General features: G+C 52.0%; 1 long non-coding RNA gene across 1 annotated transcript; it reads right to left on the bottom strand.

Moving 5' to 3' along the window:
* Positions 1–456: 456 nt before the first annotated feature.
* LOC109144961 lies at positions 457–12,786 on the bottom strand. The gene is made up of 3 exons (XR_002046050.1): positions 12,624–12,786; positions 5,158–5,411; positions 457–590 (listed from the first exon to the last, which is right to left on the bottom strand). It is a non-coding gene; the product is annotated as an uncharacterized LOC109144961 (long non-coding RNA).
* Positions 12,787–13,012: the final 226 nt, after the last annotated feature.

Below are 13,012 nucleotides of genomic sequence, written 5' to 3'. Positions count from 1 at the left end.
GGGAAAAAAAAAAAAAAAAAAAAGCCGAAGAAAAAGGCAAAAAGGCAAAGAATCAATTAAAAGGAATATCTCTGCCCTGTCCGCTGCTTTTGCACGTGAGCCTGGCCGGGCATCCCCTCCTGACGGTGGCTTGTGGAGCCCCTTCACACTCCGCCTGGGTTGTCGGCCCCGGGGGGGCATTAAACTGCCCGCAGGTGTAAAGGCCGGGGCGATGCGGTCTGTCCTGGCCCCTCTGCTCGCCTGCAGTCACGGGAGGAGAACAGCCCCGTGCGCATCCCTGCAGTCAGGGAGAGAATGGGCCGGCTGCCACTGGGTCCCGTGCCAGCCTTTTTAAAATAAACGTATTATTTTATCCCCTGGGAGAGAAAGAGAAATGAGCTCCAGCAAAACGGTACTGATTGTTATTTATCCTTATATTTTTATTCTGGCGACGTCAATCGCCAAACTTGCCGGTGCCTTGCCCCTCTTGTTCCCGCTCCCCGGGCTGTGGTACGCTGCCAGCCGGGATGCGCCGCTCCGTCGGGGCTGCGCTTCAGTCCGCGCCCGGAGACGCGCTCGGGAACCGGGCTGCAAAATGCTGACATCTGCATCTAAAACAAAGAGGGACATCTGCATTATCGCCGATCCCTTCTAATATTAATAGTCATAAAACCCGGAGTGATTACCGAAAAGGAACGTGTCAAATTGCCAGGAGTCTGGGTGGGGTTGGGTCTAAAAAAAAAAGGAAAAAAAAGAGAAAGAACTAACCAAACAAAATAATAATAATATATATAAAAAAAGGCAACGCAGTGAATCCAAGTCTGTATTTTAACTTTTTTAATAACGATTTTTCCTGTGCTGTAAGCTTGCACCGAATCCTGGAGGAATTGCTAAATCAGATTAAGGTTATATTTTGCAACAGACTGGATGGAGCAATAAAGGAGAAAGCGCGGAAATGGGACTTCACCCATCAATTAGATCTCTATTAGCAGCCAATGCAGGCTTCACCACAGGAAATGTCACGTCCCGGCAGAAGCAGAGCCTTTCACTTTCCCCTGAAATTAAACAATTCTTCATGCTCGCAGACCCCGGGCGAGCCGAGCCTTTGTTCGCCCGGGTGCAGAGGGTGCGCGTCCCGCCAGCACCTGCTCGCTGCCTGCGCCGGGAGCTGCGGCCGGGCCACCGCCTGCACAGGTTGCCCCAACACCTGCGCTGCTCGCCCGCCTGCCCAGCACCCAGGAAACCGCCGCCTTAGAAGGCTCTATTAATATTAAAGGGGTTATTCCAGTCATAAACGGACCATTACCAACACAATGGGCAGTATTTTGAATAGCAGGTCGGCTCATCTGCCTCCATAGATCATAACTGCCAAAACCGTCCCCCTCTCCCCCCGTGGCTTCTCATCCCGGGCTCCTTGGGGTTTATGGAGCCAAAGACTCTTTCGCATCAGTCTCAACAGTGGCACCGTCGCAGGGTGTGGGGTCGTGTTTAGCTAGGGCAGACAGAGTGGGCCGCTCTCCGGGATGGAGAAAGAAGCTTCTTTACACCGTGTGAAGCTGAGTGCCGGGGCGAGCTCGGCTCTGCCTGGCAGGGCGTGCCTGGTACTTCTCCCCCCTCTTCCCCCTCCGGCACTGCAACCAGACGAGCCACCGGCTCCGGGGAGCATACTGCGGGGAGGGAGGCAGGGAAGGGCACGGGGCCTTTCCCGCACACATCCCCCCACCAGTCCTTCCCCCCTTCTCGCTCAGGGAAAAGAAAGAAGAAAAGAGAAAAAAAGGCGTTGAATTTGCCCATAAGCAAGAAAGGTGCAACAGGAAAGGAATGGCCAAGAAGGGGGAAGTCACGGGGGGATAAAGGGAGCTCTGTTGCCCCGGTCCTTGTTGTTCTTGCTGCTGCTCCATTCAGGCACCGAATTCAAATGGATATTTTACAGCTCAGTCCAGCTGAACAGGAGCTCAATGCCTGAAAGCTGCCGAGCTGCCTCCGCGGACATGCTCTGGGCCCGATATTATAATTTTCATAATGCGCTTTTATGTAGCTTCAGCCTCCTCCGGTGAGGAGCCCGCAGAGCGGCTGAAAGGGGCTTTGAGAGACTGGGGAGCGGGGCTGCAGCGAGTTGCGAGCCCCCCGCCGGCGTGAGTGGCACCGCCTGCCCCGGCCGAGGGCTCCTGCCTCCAACCCCCAGTCCCTGGCCCGCGGCTCCGCCGCGCTTCCCCGCCTGCCGGCCCCAGCGCCGCGCAGTGCGGAGCAATGCGGTGTGCTTCAGGGCTGCTCCGGCTTCATGTCTCTGGAGGGGTGTGCACCGTCCGTCCCCGCCACCAGCACAGGGGCACCGGGACAAAGCTCTGTTTCAGCCCGGGCACCCGTCGGCCACTAGCGACGCCCTGACCCGGTTGAGTGTCTACACCGGCCCCACCAGGGAAAAAGGCAAGGAAAGAGGGATTCTCCCCCTCAGACAGGCAGGAGGGAGGGCAGCTAAACAGTAGAGAATCAGGAGAGTTATTTCCACCGCTACGAGCCAGGTCTACTGAAAAATATGCAGCTGTATATTTATCATCCTGGGTAAGTCATCCGCTGCTAAGAGGGTCCCTGGCTGAATCGTTAACCGGCTGGAGCCAGTGCCTGGGAATGAGATTCGAAAGATTATTGATTTCCCTTCGGGGCCAAACGAGCCAGCTCCGCCAATGCCCGCGCGCCCCCGCCCCGCTCAGCAGGTGCGTGAGCCGCGCTCGTCGTGTGAAAACATCCGAGGTCTCCCCTCGGAGACGTTCAGCCATCCCCTTCCCTTCCGGCTCAGGAGGCGCCCAGTGGCAGCAGCTGAAGAGATAGTCACTGGCAGAGGAAAGGGCCAAAGCAGATATTTCTAGCGCCCATTTTAGCTTGGAGAGCGTCCTCAAATATTTGCCTGATAGACTGAAGAAAGGGAAATTTTAAAAATGGAGGGGGAAAAAAATCAGGGAAAAAAACCCCAAAAAACCACCACACCAAAACCCTGAGAAAGCAGAGTCCACAGAGAGGGAGGCTCGAGGCGCCGGGGACAGCTCAGGCCGCGGCCCAGCCTCTGCGCGCCTTCGGCCGGGAGCGGCCAGACAGCGGCACCGCGGTCCCTCGGAGCTTCGCTTAGGGATACAGCAAATAAGGAGGCAAGGGAGAAATCCGATTATCTGTTTCTAGTGCAGCTTTTGACGTTTCGCACGGAGTGAAAGGCTCCCTAAGGTATAGCAGGGAGTGAAAGGCTTCCTAAGGAGGAAATGATTTATCTCGCTACTTATAACTGCAACCCTCGTATGAGTGTCTTGCCCCCAAAATCTTGTCTAGCAACTGCCGCGTGTCACTCGCTAAGCCCCTGCTGCGGAGTTATAAACACATAGAGTCATTTTTAAAGCAGGCCAAGTCCGTAGACGTGTGGTCTTTCTCCTTCATGTGTCCCAAAAATTTCCGCAGCCCCCTTGCACCTGCGGGAGGCTGCCTGGGGGCCCTGCCGCCGTGCCCGCACAGTTCCCAGCCCACCCCTGGCCTCGCACACGGCCTGGCTGAATCCCGGGGTTCCCCGCGGCACACGAAGAAGAGCTTGGAAGGAGGGCAGAGAAGCAAACATATCTTCGCCTGAGAAAAGGGAAAAATTACAACAACAAAAAAGGGTTTTTTTTATCTCGTTCAGGTGGAATTTCACCCGAGATACGGCTGAGGGAGGGGAACTGTTCGCAGTCCCGAAATCTGCATGGTGTGAATGGCTGTGTTTCTCACCCACGGGCCGTGGGAAGCCACCAGTGCCCAAGAGCTGCTTTAACCTTTTCTCGCCTCCTTTCCACGTGCTCCTTTGCAGAGGTGGAAATGCTCTTGGGCAGCTGAACCACCTCCTCCCCCACGACTGCTTTCCCCCCAGGGGAGAGCGAGAGGCCGTGGACCCCGTCTGCGCTCTGCAGAAGGGTCCGGATGCTTCGTGAAGGCGGCTGTGGCCGTCGCAACGTGGGTGCTGCCGTTTCTGGATCGTTTTGATTGTGAACCTACTGCGCTCATGTTACAAATGCAATTAATAGTAAAAGCAGCCTTTATCTATGGAGCAGGAGGCAGCTGCACACCGCAGGTCATTATCCATTAGCGAGTAATGTTCAGCACTTAGCAGGACTGTCGTGTTCAAGGAGAGGAGAGGAAAAACAAAAGCCTTATCTCCGGTCCTAGTCCTTCCACCACTTCCCTCTGCGCGGGAGGGAGACCAGCTAGCGGCAGGTTGTCCCCTGGATAGGGCGGGCTGGGTGCCTGCAGAGTGTGGGGACCTGGTGGGCTTCCCCCCGGGGGCAAGTCCCCCTGGTTCAGTGGAGGAGTTCTAGTCTTCTAAATATATATCCTTCTCTCCTGCCCTCTTCCCAGAAGAGTCCTTCAGTTTGCTTCGTAGCGACCGGCAGGGGTCGGCAAGTGCCGAGCCACCCCTCGTCCCAGCCGTGGGAAAGCAGCTTCGTGCCTCAGTTTCCCTATCCTGCAGACCCAGGTCAGTGCTCCCACCTCACTTTCTGAAACACGCCCAGACCGATGCCCCGTGCTGCTGATGCGAAAGGTGTTTCCACACCTCCGCGGGCCGCCCACATGACCTGAGGTGCCCGTTCTAACCCTGCTCGGATGCGTGTAGCATCTAAGGAGCTGGACTTCACCCCACAAGACATTCCTCTCGGAACAGTTAGAGAGCCGACAGAAACCCAGGAGGCAGAAATCCTCCCCTCGGCCCCACAGCAAGGCTCTACCTGCTGAGGCAGTTTGGCAGAATCCACCGAGGTCTCCGCCCGAGAGTTTTAGGGCTTCTCACCCATTAGGGTTCAAGAATACAGTGAGGACATCCAACAGGTCTGGCTAAAACCTCACTCGGGCCACTCACTCATGGCAGCACAGAGCAAAATACTTCCTCTGCAGCGTGGTGAACTGCAGTGAATCACCTACCATCTGCATAAACCTCAGGATAAGATGAAATATCTTATTGATTCCGTTTCTAAAGAAGTAGAGGAAGGAAAAGGGGGGCGGGGGGGGGGGGAGCCAACCCCAAAACACCCTTTTCTGTTTCTGGAAAAAGGAGAAAAAAAAAGCACCTCTTCGTAGCTCAGTGGGGAAAAGGTCAAGCTACTATTGACAAGTATGTAAAGACATCTTCTAACCATGGGAAAACATGTATAAATTGTTTCGACTCACTGCATTCAAAACCAATGGAAGTGAATTACAAAACTGCACTTCTTGCATTGTTGGACTGAAAGGATATCTATTTATCATCTTATAAGACAGCTCGAACGATCTTTATCTGCTTTGCCCACTTTCTGACCCAAATTCAGGGTTTTTATGGAAAATTGTAGTCAGTTTGATTGATGAAATCCAAAGATGTCTAAAATGGCACCAAAGATCTCCAACTGTGCAGACTCCAACCGAGGGCTTCAATGTTGGCATTGTTCCTACGAAAAAAGTTGAGAAAACGAGCAAAAGTTAGGGAATTTCTGTTTAAAAACTTCAAATTTCAATGAGGATCCCGAACCTATTATCCCTATTCATGGGGTGAACTGTGTGAACATAAAAGTATTTCCCACACATTGCAAAACAACAACAACAAAAACCCCCTTAGTTTTAAGCGGCTCCATAAACCTTCTTTGTAAAACGCTGAATAACTCTGAGCAGAAAATAAGCCCAGCCATTCCCGTTTAGAAATAATCTAAGTTTAAATCTTATAAACAGGAAGCTCACGAGAAATGTTTAAAGAGAGAGGAGAAAAAATATATATGTTTCATCTGTGCATCCGAAATTAAAGAGAGCCTTAATTTAAAATTCGGAGACGTGATGAAAGATTATTTTTATACCCGGTGTGGGACTTCGGAGGGTTTAACTCAAGGTTTAGAGGAAGCAGTTCTGCGGAAGGTGCTCTTTCCCTGCCTTCCTTGTAGAAGGAAGCTAAAGCGCTGCCTGCCAGGATTTAACTGGCAACACATGGAGCTGGGAGCTGGGGCCCTCGCAGGTGGGTGAGCGCTCGCTGCCCTCTGGACCAGCCCAGATCCACCCGGGACATGGCTGTGGCGCAAAGCCCCGGCACTGCTCGGCCACGGATCTGTTTGCTAGCGACTCCCCGTCTCGTTTGGGGCTATGCATTATTGTGGAACACTGTCACCTGCCTAATTGTGCTAAATGGCCACCTCCTATTATTAATAATAGCTGGAACGTGGCTCCTAGACACGTTACCAAGGCTGGGAAGCTGATGAATGAAACCCCTACTAGGGAAAATCTTGGTAGCTGTCTTCTGTCGCATTACCCACGGGGGCCGACTATAAATCTTCCTTCATTTTAACCACGTTTACCCTCATACTCCTCCAGGCTAGGGATGCTGTGTTAAGATTGCACTGATGTGCCAATGCTTTGGACCAGCTGCTCCTAAATACAGACAAGTCCTTGTCAATTAAGCCATTGAGGAGCAGGGCCTGGGAGCTCTGGGGCATTTTAGCAGGCAGCAGTGTGCAGCCCCAACAATTAGCATCCATTTTGAAGGGACCTCCAGGGCACAAATGCACAGGCAGGGAAGAATCAAAACACCAGGCAACTTCAATTCTGAAAACTGGTCACATAATGATACTGAACAGACCGGCCTAGGAGAAGTGAGCCAATCTTTCTTGGGAAGGACGTTTAGCCGCTCCCCCAGCCAAGCCGTAGGGCCGAGGCACGCCGCGAACCGCGGAGTCAGAGGAGATAAATGAACACATTCATTTGCCTGTGTGAGCCGAAGTTTCCTTTGGCGGTTCTTCTTTGTAATTCGGTGTCACCTCAAGCAGCTGGTGGCATCCAATGCTCCCATGATCCTGGCCTTTGGCCCAGGCGGAGCTGGACAAGGCAGCCCGCTCCAAGGAGAAGAGCTGCGATGTCTCAGGTCAGAGAGGCCAAGCTACCAGTGGGACAGGCGGAGCACTAGGAGTTCAGCTAAACAAAACCCCGAGGGGATTAGGGAGCCTGGGGGATCATTAGCGAAGGTGTTTGCTTAAGTCATTAGGAAGCCGGTAGCCAGGGGAAAAAAGGCTTGTTCCACAAGGCACCTCCCTAGAATGGCAGGGCTGGAAATGCAGAGGATATCACAGCACAAGACTATGTGACCCTACCAAGTTCAACAACAGAGCAAACAGCACATGCCATTAGGGACGGCAGTCAACCGGGAGGTAACAAAGAGGGGAGGGCACTGGCAAAAATGTTCATGTATTAAATATGGAAAAGTATGGGGACAAGGGCAAGGGTCAATGAAAGTCAACAGGAGAGCAGGCGTAATGTTAGAAAGAATTTAATATCAAAAATACATAAATCTGCACGGGAGGCAGCCCCAGAATAGGCAGAAAGGAAGGCAGCCTTGGAGTCAACATTCACTTGGTGATAGAGCCAGAATGGATAGCGCCAGGTTGTTAACATTTAACACAAAAGTTACCGCGGAATAAAGGACGCAGGGCCGGCTCCTTTAATTGTGGCCCCACCGGGAGATTTCCATATGTCACATTAAATGGATAACACCAGCCCCGCTCCGCAAGGCTTCTGCCGCAGAGTCCCTCTCTCTCCCTTCACTTTCGTTCCTTATTATCTCTTTTTCCTCCATCCCTCTCCACACGCCCCGCGGAGCTTCCAACGGGGGCTGAAACAAAGGTCTGCCTCTGAACTGGTGCGGGGAAGGACGGGAGAGAGGGAAAGGAGCGGGAGCGGAGGCTTTCGGGGAGCCGATGCCCTACCGGGGCTTCCCCGCCGACCCTCACCGGGCGTCAGGGCTCGCCAATAGCTGTCGCGACATGAAATTTAACTCCTGCGTTTTTTGTTAGGAAAGCGTCCTCAAGTTAAAGTAGGGTCCGAGGAAATAGGACCACTGTCCTGGTTCGGGAGGGCTCGGTTCAGCACCGCGCGGAGAACCGGCCGGGCCCCGCTGCCGCCCCCGCGCGGGGCCTGGGCCTGTCCGGCTCGGGGGAGCGCACGGACCGCGGGGCGGGGTGAGCGGGTTTTCGCGGACCAAATAGAAAAGAAAAAAAAGAAGCAAAAAACCCCCGCGCCCCTGATCAATACGGCAGTGTTTCCGCGCTAGTTCAGGAGGTCAGGCGGGCGTAGACACAGCATGGAGAGTTATTTATGTCAAGTCGGGTTATTGTAAACGAAATCCAGCAAATTGCACATAAGCTCCTCGGGGCCGCCAGTGGGCTCGTGGGCAGAGGTCAGTGTCAGTCAGTCTGTCCATCCCTCTGGAGACAGTAATTGTCCGGGGCCTGACACCGCGTCGGGGGCGATAGGCGGCTCCATCCATCTCCATCCAGTTATCCCGGCGCCGAGGCCGGGGCTGCCCCCTGGTCCGCGGGTGCGTGGCACCAGGCCACGGCCGGCCCCGCTCCCGGAAATGCCGCGGGGGGAATGCCACGGCTCCCACGGACCGTGCCGCGCCGTTCCCGCGCGGCGTCCCGCCATCCCCGCGCATCCCGCGCCGGGTACCGCGCCTCGCCAGCCTCCAGCATCCAGCTCCATCACTACCCTATACTCCCTTTATTAATAGGGAAATTCTTCCTTTCTGACAATTTAATAGTCTAAAGTAATCTTCTGCGTGACATTGCCCATCCGTCTTCTCAAAAGAGAAAACAAAGGGGATGTTTTTTTCTTTGGGCCTCTCCAGATCCTTTTCTATTTTAAGAGGGGCTCCCCACAATGGGGTCTTTATGAACCATAATGGTTATGTTTATGAAGCCAGCGATACCAGTGTATGAAGACAATTTTATGCCTAATTAGAAAATGATGTAAGCCAGGGGGAGACAAAGAGGGCTTGTCTGCCGTGGCTGGGTCTCCGGCCATCACTCCCGGGCGAATATATCGCCTCTTCTGTGCTTTACGTCCACTATTTTTATAACATCTCGTCCATTAGCTCCTCAAACTGTTTATGATATCGTGGACAGTTAGTAAAACAGCTCAATTTAGCGGTGGATTAAAGCAATTTTGAAACTTGTTCCGAAGGGAATCGCACGGGAGGCGAAGAGCAGCCCTCCCTTCTCCTATCCAAGGGGACTTCACCTCTGGGAAGACTCCAATAACTGCAACCCCAGCCCCACTCGATTAAGGGATAATTTTTAATATATATGCAATAAATGTTCACTTTGTTAGATTGAATGACAGACAATAATATCGGCAAATCTTCATATCCATCCATTACCGGCAAACGAGCCGCACAAAGAACATATTTGCTTTTGATTAATTTATTTGCAGACTCTGTTTGATAAAGCAATAACTATTTGGTTAAACTTGACATTCGGTCTTCGGGGGGTTATCAGACCAATTCCCTCTCGTTCGTGGGTGATAATAAAGCTGTTTAAGCGGGATTAATTATTAATTGGTTGCAATTAATTTCCTCCCTTCTCCACGTCGACAGACAATGAGGATCACTCACTCCCAAACAAAAGACTGACATAGGAGCATCCTCGCCCCGTCTGTATCTAGCTATCTGTTTATTCATCTGTCCCTTTCCATCTCTCCCGATTCCTGCGCGCAGCTTCTAAACTTTCCTCTACCCTTCAGCAGGGAGATCTCCTCCTCGGCGGGGTGAGAGGGACGCCGGGACCCCAGTGCGCGCTCCCTCTCCGCGACCCAGGGGCGCCAGTCCTGCGGCCGCGGTGACGGCCGTCCCTCCCCGGCAGCGGAGAGCACGGAGCAGCCCTGGCCCCTCAGAGGGGCTGGTCTGGGACGGAGCTGACCGAACAGGGATCCCAGGAGGGCGGCCAGGGAGCGGGTCGCTGAAGGAAAAGACTCTCCGATTCAGCCGCAGTGATGAATTGCTGTGGGGGAGAGGAACAGAGCTCCTCTCCCCCCATCTCCGTGCTTCTGCTGCTGATGAATGGGCCCGGAGGATGGATAGTCCAGAGTGTGTTATATCTTCATCAAACTGTGAAACCCCTCCCTTTACTAATAATCTGTCACAACTTTACAGAACACACACTGAGACCAAAGGGAAGCCCCTGCCCTGTAGCCTGCCCCTTCCCTCCCCTGTCAGGAAGGGCTTTATCCGGGCAAGGAGCACGGGGGAGGGGGGCTCCCTCCGCGGAAAGTTTTCCTCGTCCACTGCTCGGCCTTTTCCCCCTCGGCTGTCCCAGGAACCCCCGCCCGAAGGGCCCTGTCCCCTGGCCCGGGACTCTCCGGCCTCTGAGCCCGGTCTCTCCTTGCTAGCCGCGGGAAGCGGGGCTGGTTCTGCTCAAGACAGCCAGAGCAGGGCGAGCCGAAAGCACCCCAGCAAATTTCCAGCACGGTTTTGAGTAGCGGGAGACATGAGGCCGAGAGGGGGGAAAGTCCCCCGTTTTCCCCGGGCAAACGGAGGAAAAAAAACTAAGGCGAGACCCAGCATCCTTCTCCAACGACAGATCTTTCTCCTTCCATTAGTATTTCTTTCGGGCACAGATAAATCTCCCTTTTCCGTCGCGTATTTGCATTTCGAGCAGGTGCATCTTCCAGCAACGATGTTCGCTCCTCTACTCTACACAATTAAAAACAATAATCAAAACTAGCTGTTTAAAAGTAAGGAGAGCAGCAGGAGGTGCCGTGGGTGACAGGCGGCACACACCCACCGCACCCGTGCCCCTGCCCGCCGCTCGGAGCCCCGCGGCGCAACCTCTACCCGCGGCCCCGGAGCGCTGCCTGCCGCTCCCTCTGGCTCTTCACCTAGAAAAAGGGTCGTTCCGGATTATTCTGCTGTTAGCAATAGTCATTGCTCTGTCCCGGAATAGTTTAAGGCGTAAAACTGAGGCAGTGAAAGACATTAGTCTAATGAGGTTTGTCGTGTAGAAGCTGTTGATATTATGTTGTCATTCATCTCATTTAAAGTCCGAAGAAACGCATTCATGAGATTGTTTCTTTATTTTTTCCCCCCTTTCTCCCCCTTTCTTGCTGTTTTTAAAAACATCGCTTTCTTTGGCTGTTTGCTTTAGGGGCTTTTCATCTGCGTGTTTCAGATAAGAAAAGAAATCAGATTCTTTTATTTTTCGATTGGATCCGAATTCCTTTTGATGTCCCCATTTAGTGCCTTTGACTTCTCCTGTGAATGGCAGCCTTTTGTTGCCGTCCCACATGCCCTTTAAGAAATTCTCCCTTAAACGCCTGGTACCCGCTGATGGATCCGTTTTCAAATGGACCAGAAGGAAAATGCAAGGAGCGAGAGGCCCGTTTCCTTAGTAATTGCTCGCGTTTGGGTGAAAATGCAGATATTTTTGTCCGATGTGGGAGTATTGGGAGAAGAACATCAGCAGGGGTTTAAGACAAAGATCGTCAGCTGCGAACTCGCTGCACAAGACAAGAAGCTCGCTTGACTGCCTTTGGTGTCAAAGTTGGGGTAACCTCCAAAGTGGGGAGCGACGTGCAAAACCTCCCGATGGCCACAGTTGTGCCGTAGGACAGCGGGCAGCAACGGAGCGCCGTCCGATTGCCCGGGCCCCGGCCGAGCCCTCTGCTCCCCTCCCTTCCCTCCCTCTGGGGCACAGCCCTGGACACAGTTATGTCAACAACATCGCTGAGAAAAAAAGAGTTTGTGATATATATACATGTATATTCATAGGGATGGAGGGATGGATGGATGGATGGATGCTGCATGCATGCTCAGATATTGCTGGCTCTAAAGAATGATTGGAGCCTCCCAAACTACACTTCGGAAAAAGCCACTGTAAAATAAATTCGCCATCCAAAAACGCAAACACCCCTGTGCTCCGAGGCTCGGGAAGCAACGAGGACACCACCAGACCGAGAGTGATCAAAAGCTAAACCTCACAGACATTCCCGAAATACATTATTTTTTTCATTTTTAAATAAGGACATTTCCCCGCATTTTGCTTCCAGGAAGTTTAAATAATTTTTAAGTTATCGGTAAGCAATCAGAAATCGCTATCAAGAAACGACTTCAGGGTCCGTGAAGGGGGATCAATCTCGTATCCCACAGCGATCCATTCGCTTAGCCGTGAGCCCGTTTTCTCCTCCAAGTACAGCATTATTTCTTGTTACTCGTCAGGGATACATGGTTTCAAAAACACTGCCTGATCATTTTCGGGTTTTGTCTTTTCTTGCATAAACACTCTTCTCTTACACCGCTATGTCTCGGGACATTGAAGGATAATTAAATGCCAACAGAAATAGCAAAAGGTCGGACACGTTACTTAAAGCTATTTACTTCCACCTAAGTAGAGCGCGGGATTTCGGAGCTGTAATGGGAAAAGGCTGCGGTGAGCCTTCGCCAGGAGACCCGGTGCGCCGGCACAGGTCGAAGGGACAGAAAGGCTCCGGCTCCCGGCAGGTAGTGAAATCTCAGCACCGCTTCTATTTTTTTTTTTTTTTTCCCCTAGCAAGAGCCTGCAGTGGCCGATCTGAAAGCACCGCTTTTCTCGTGGGGAGTTCTCCAGGACAGAGACCTTGTTGCCCCCTAAGCACCAAGAGCTAACCAGGGTCCTCCAAGTCATCTATTCTCCAAGGGAAAAAATATCTTACACTGCGACAGGGAGGAGAAAAAAGTAACAAGCAAGATTTTCTTTAGAATACGAATGCGAGAGAAAAGATTGCATATATTTAGGAACAAATTTGTAGCCACACATAATATTTCGATTCTGCAAAGATAATGGCAATAAGAGCAGAGTGAAAGGTGCCTTACTTACGTTTTAGGCGAGCGCCTTCCCTTCCACACTGACCTGCCTCCTGTGCTGTAGATTATTTTATACATTTCTCCCAGATACACTTATAAACAAGTGGAAATTTTGCATCCTACCCGCACCATTTTATACATGATGAGCCATCAGTAATAGGATTATTAAACAAAAACCGTCTGAGGCGCTGGCGTTAACCTTTTTTAAAATGGCTAATTAGGTTTTGCACAGAAAAATTAGATTTAACATTGCTTACATTGACTACATTTTCAGTTGATGCTACAATAATTTGGGGGGTAGGACGGGTAAAACAACTCGAAGACATAATAAAAAATTAACTATTTTAACATATATTATAGGTCCCCTACACTTGGGTAAGGCAAAGAATATTTTCATGATCA

Source organism: Corvus cornix, chromosome 4 (genome assembly GCF_000738735.6).
Source record: "Corvus cornix cornix isolate S_Up_H32 chromosome 4, ASM73873v5, whole genome shotgun sequence".
Lineage (NCBI taxonomy): Eukaryota > Metazoa > Chordata > Aves > Passeriformes > Corvidae > Corvus > Corvus cornix.
Note: the sequence above shows the minus strand (reverse complement) of the source record. Positions and strands in the feature narration are given on the sequence as shown.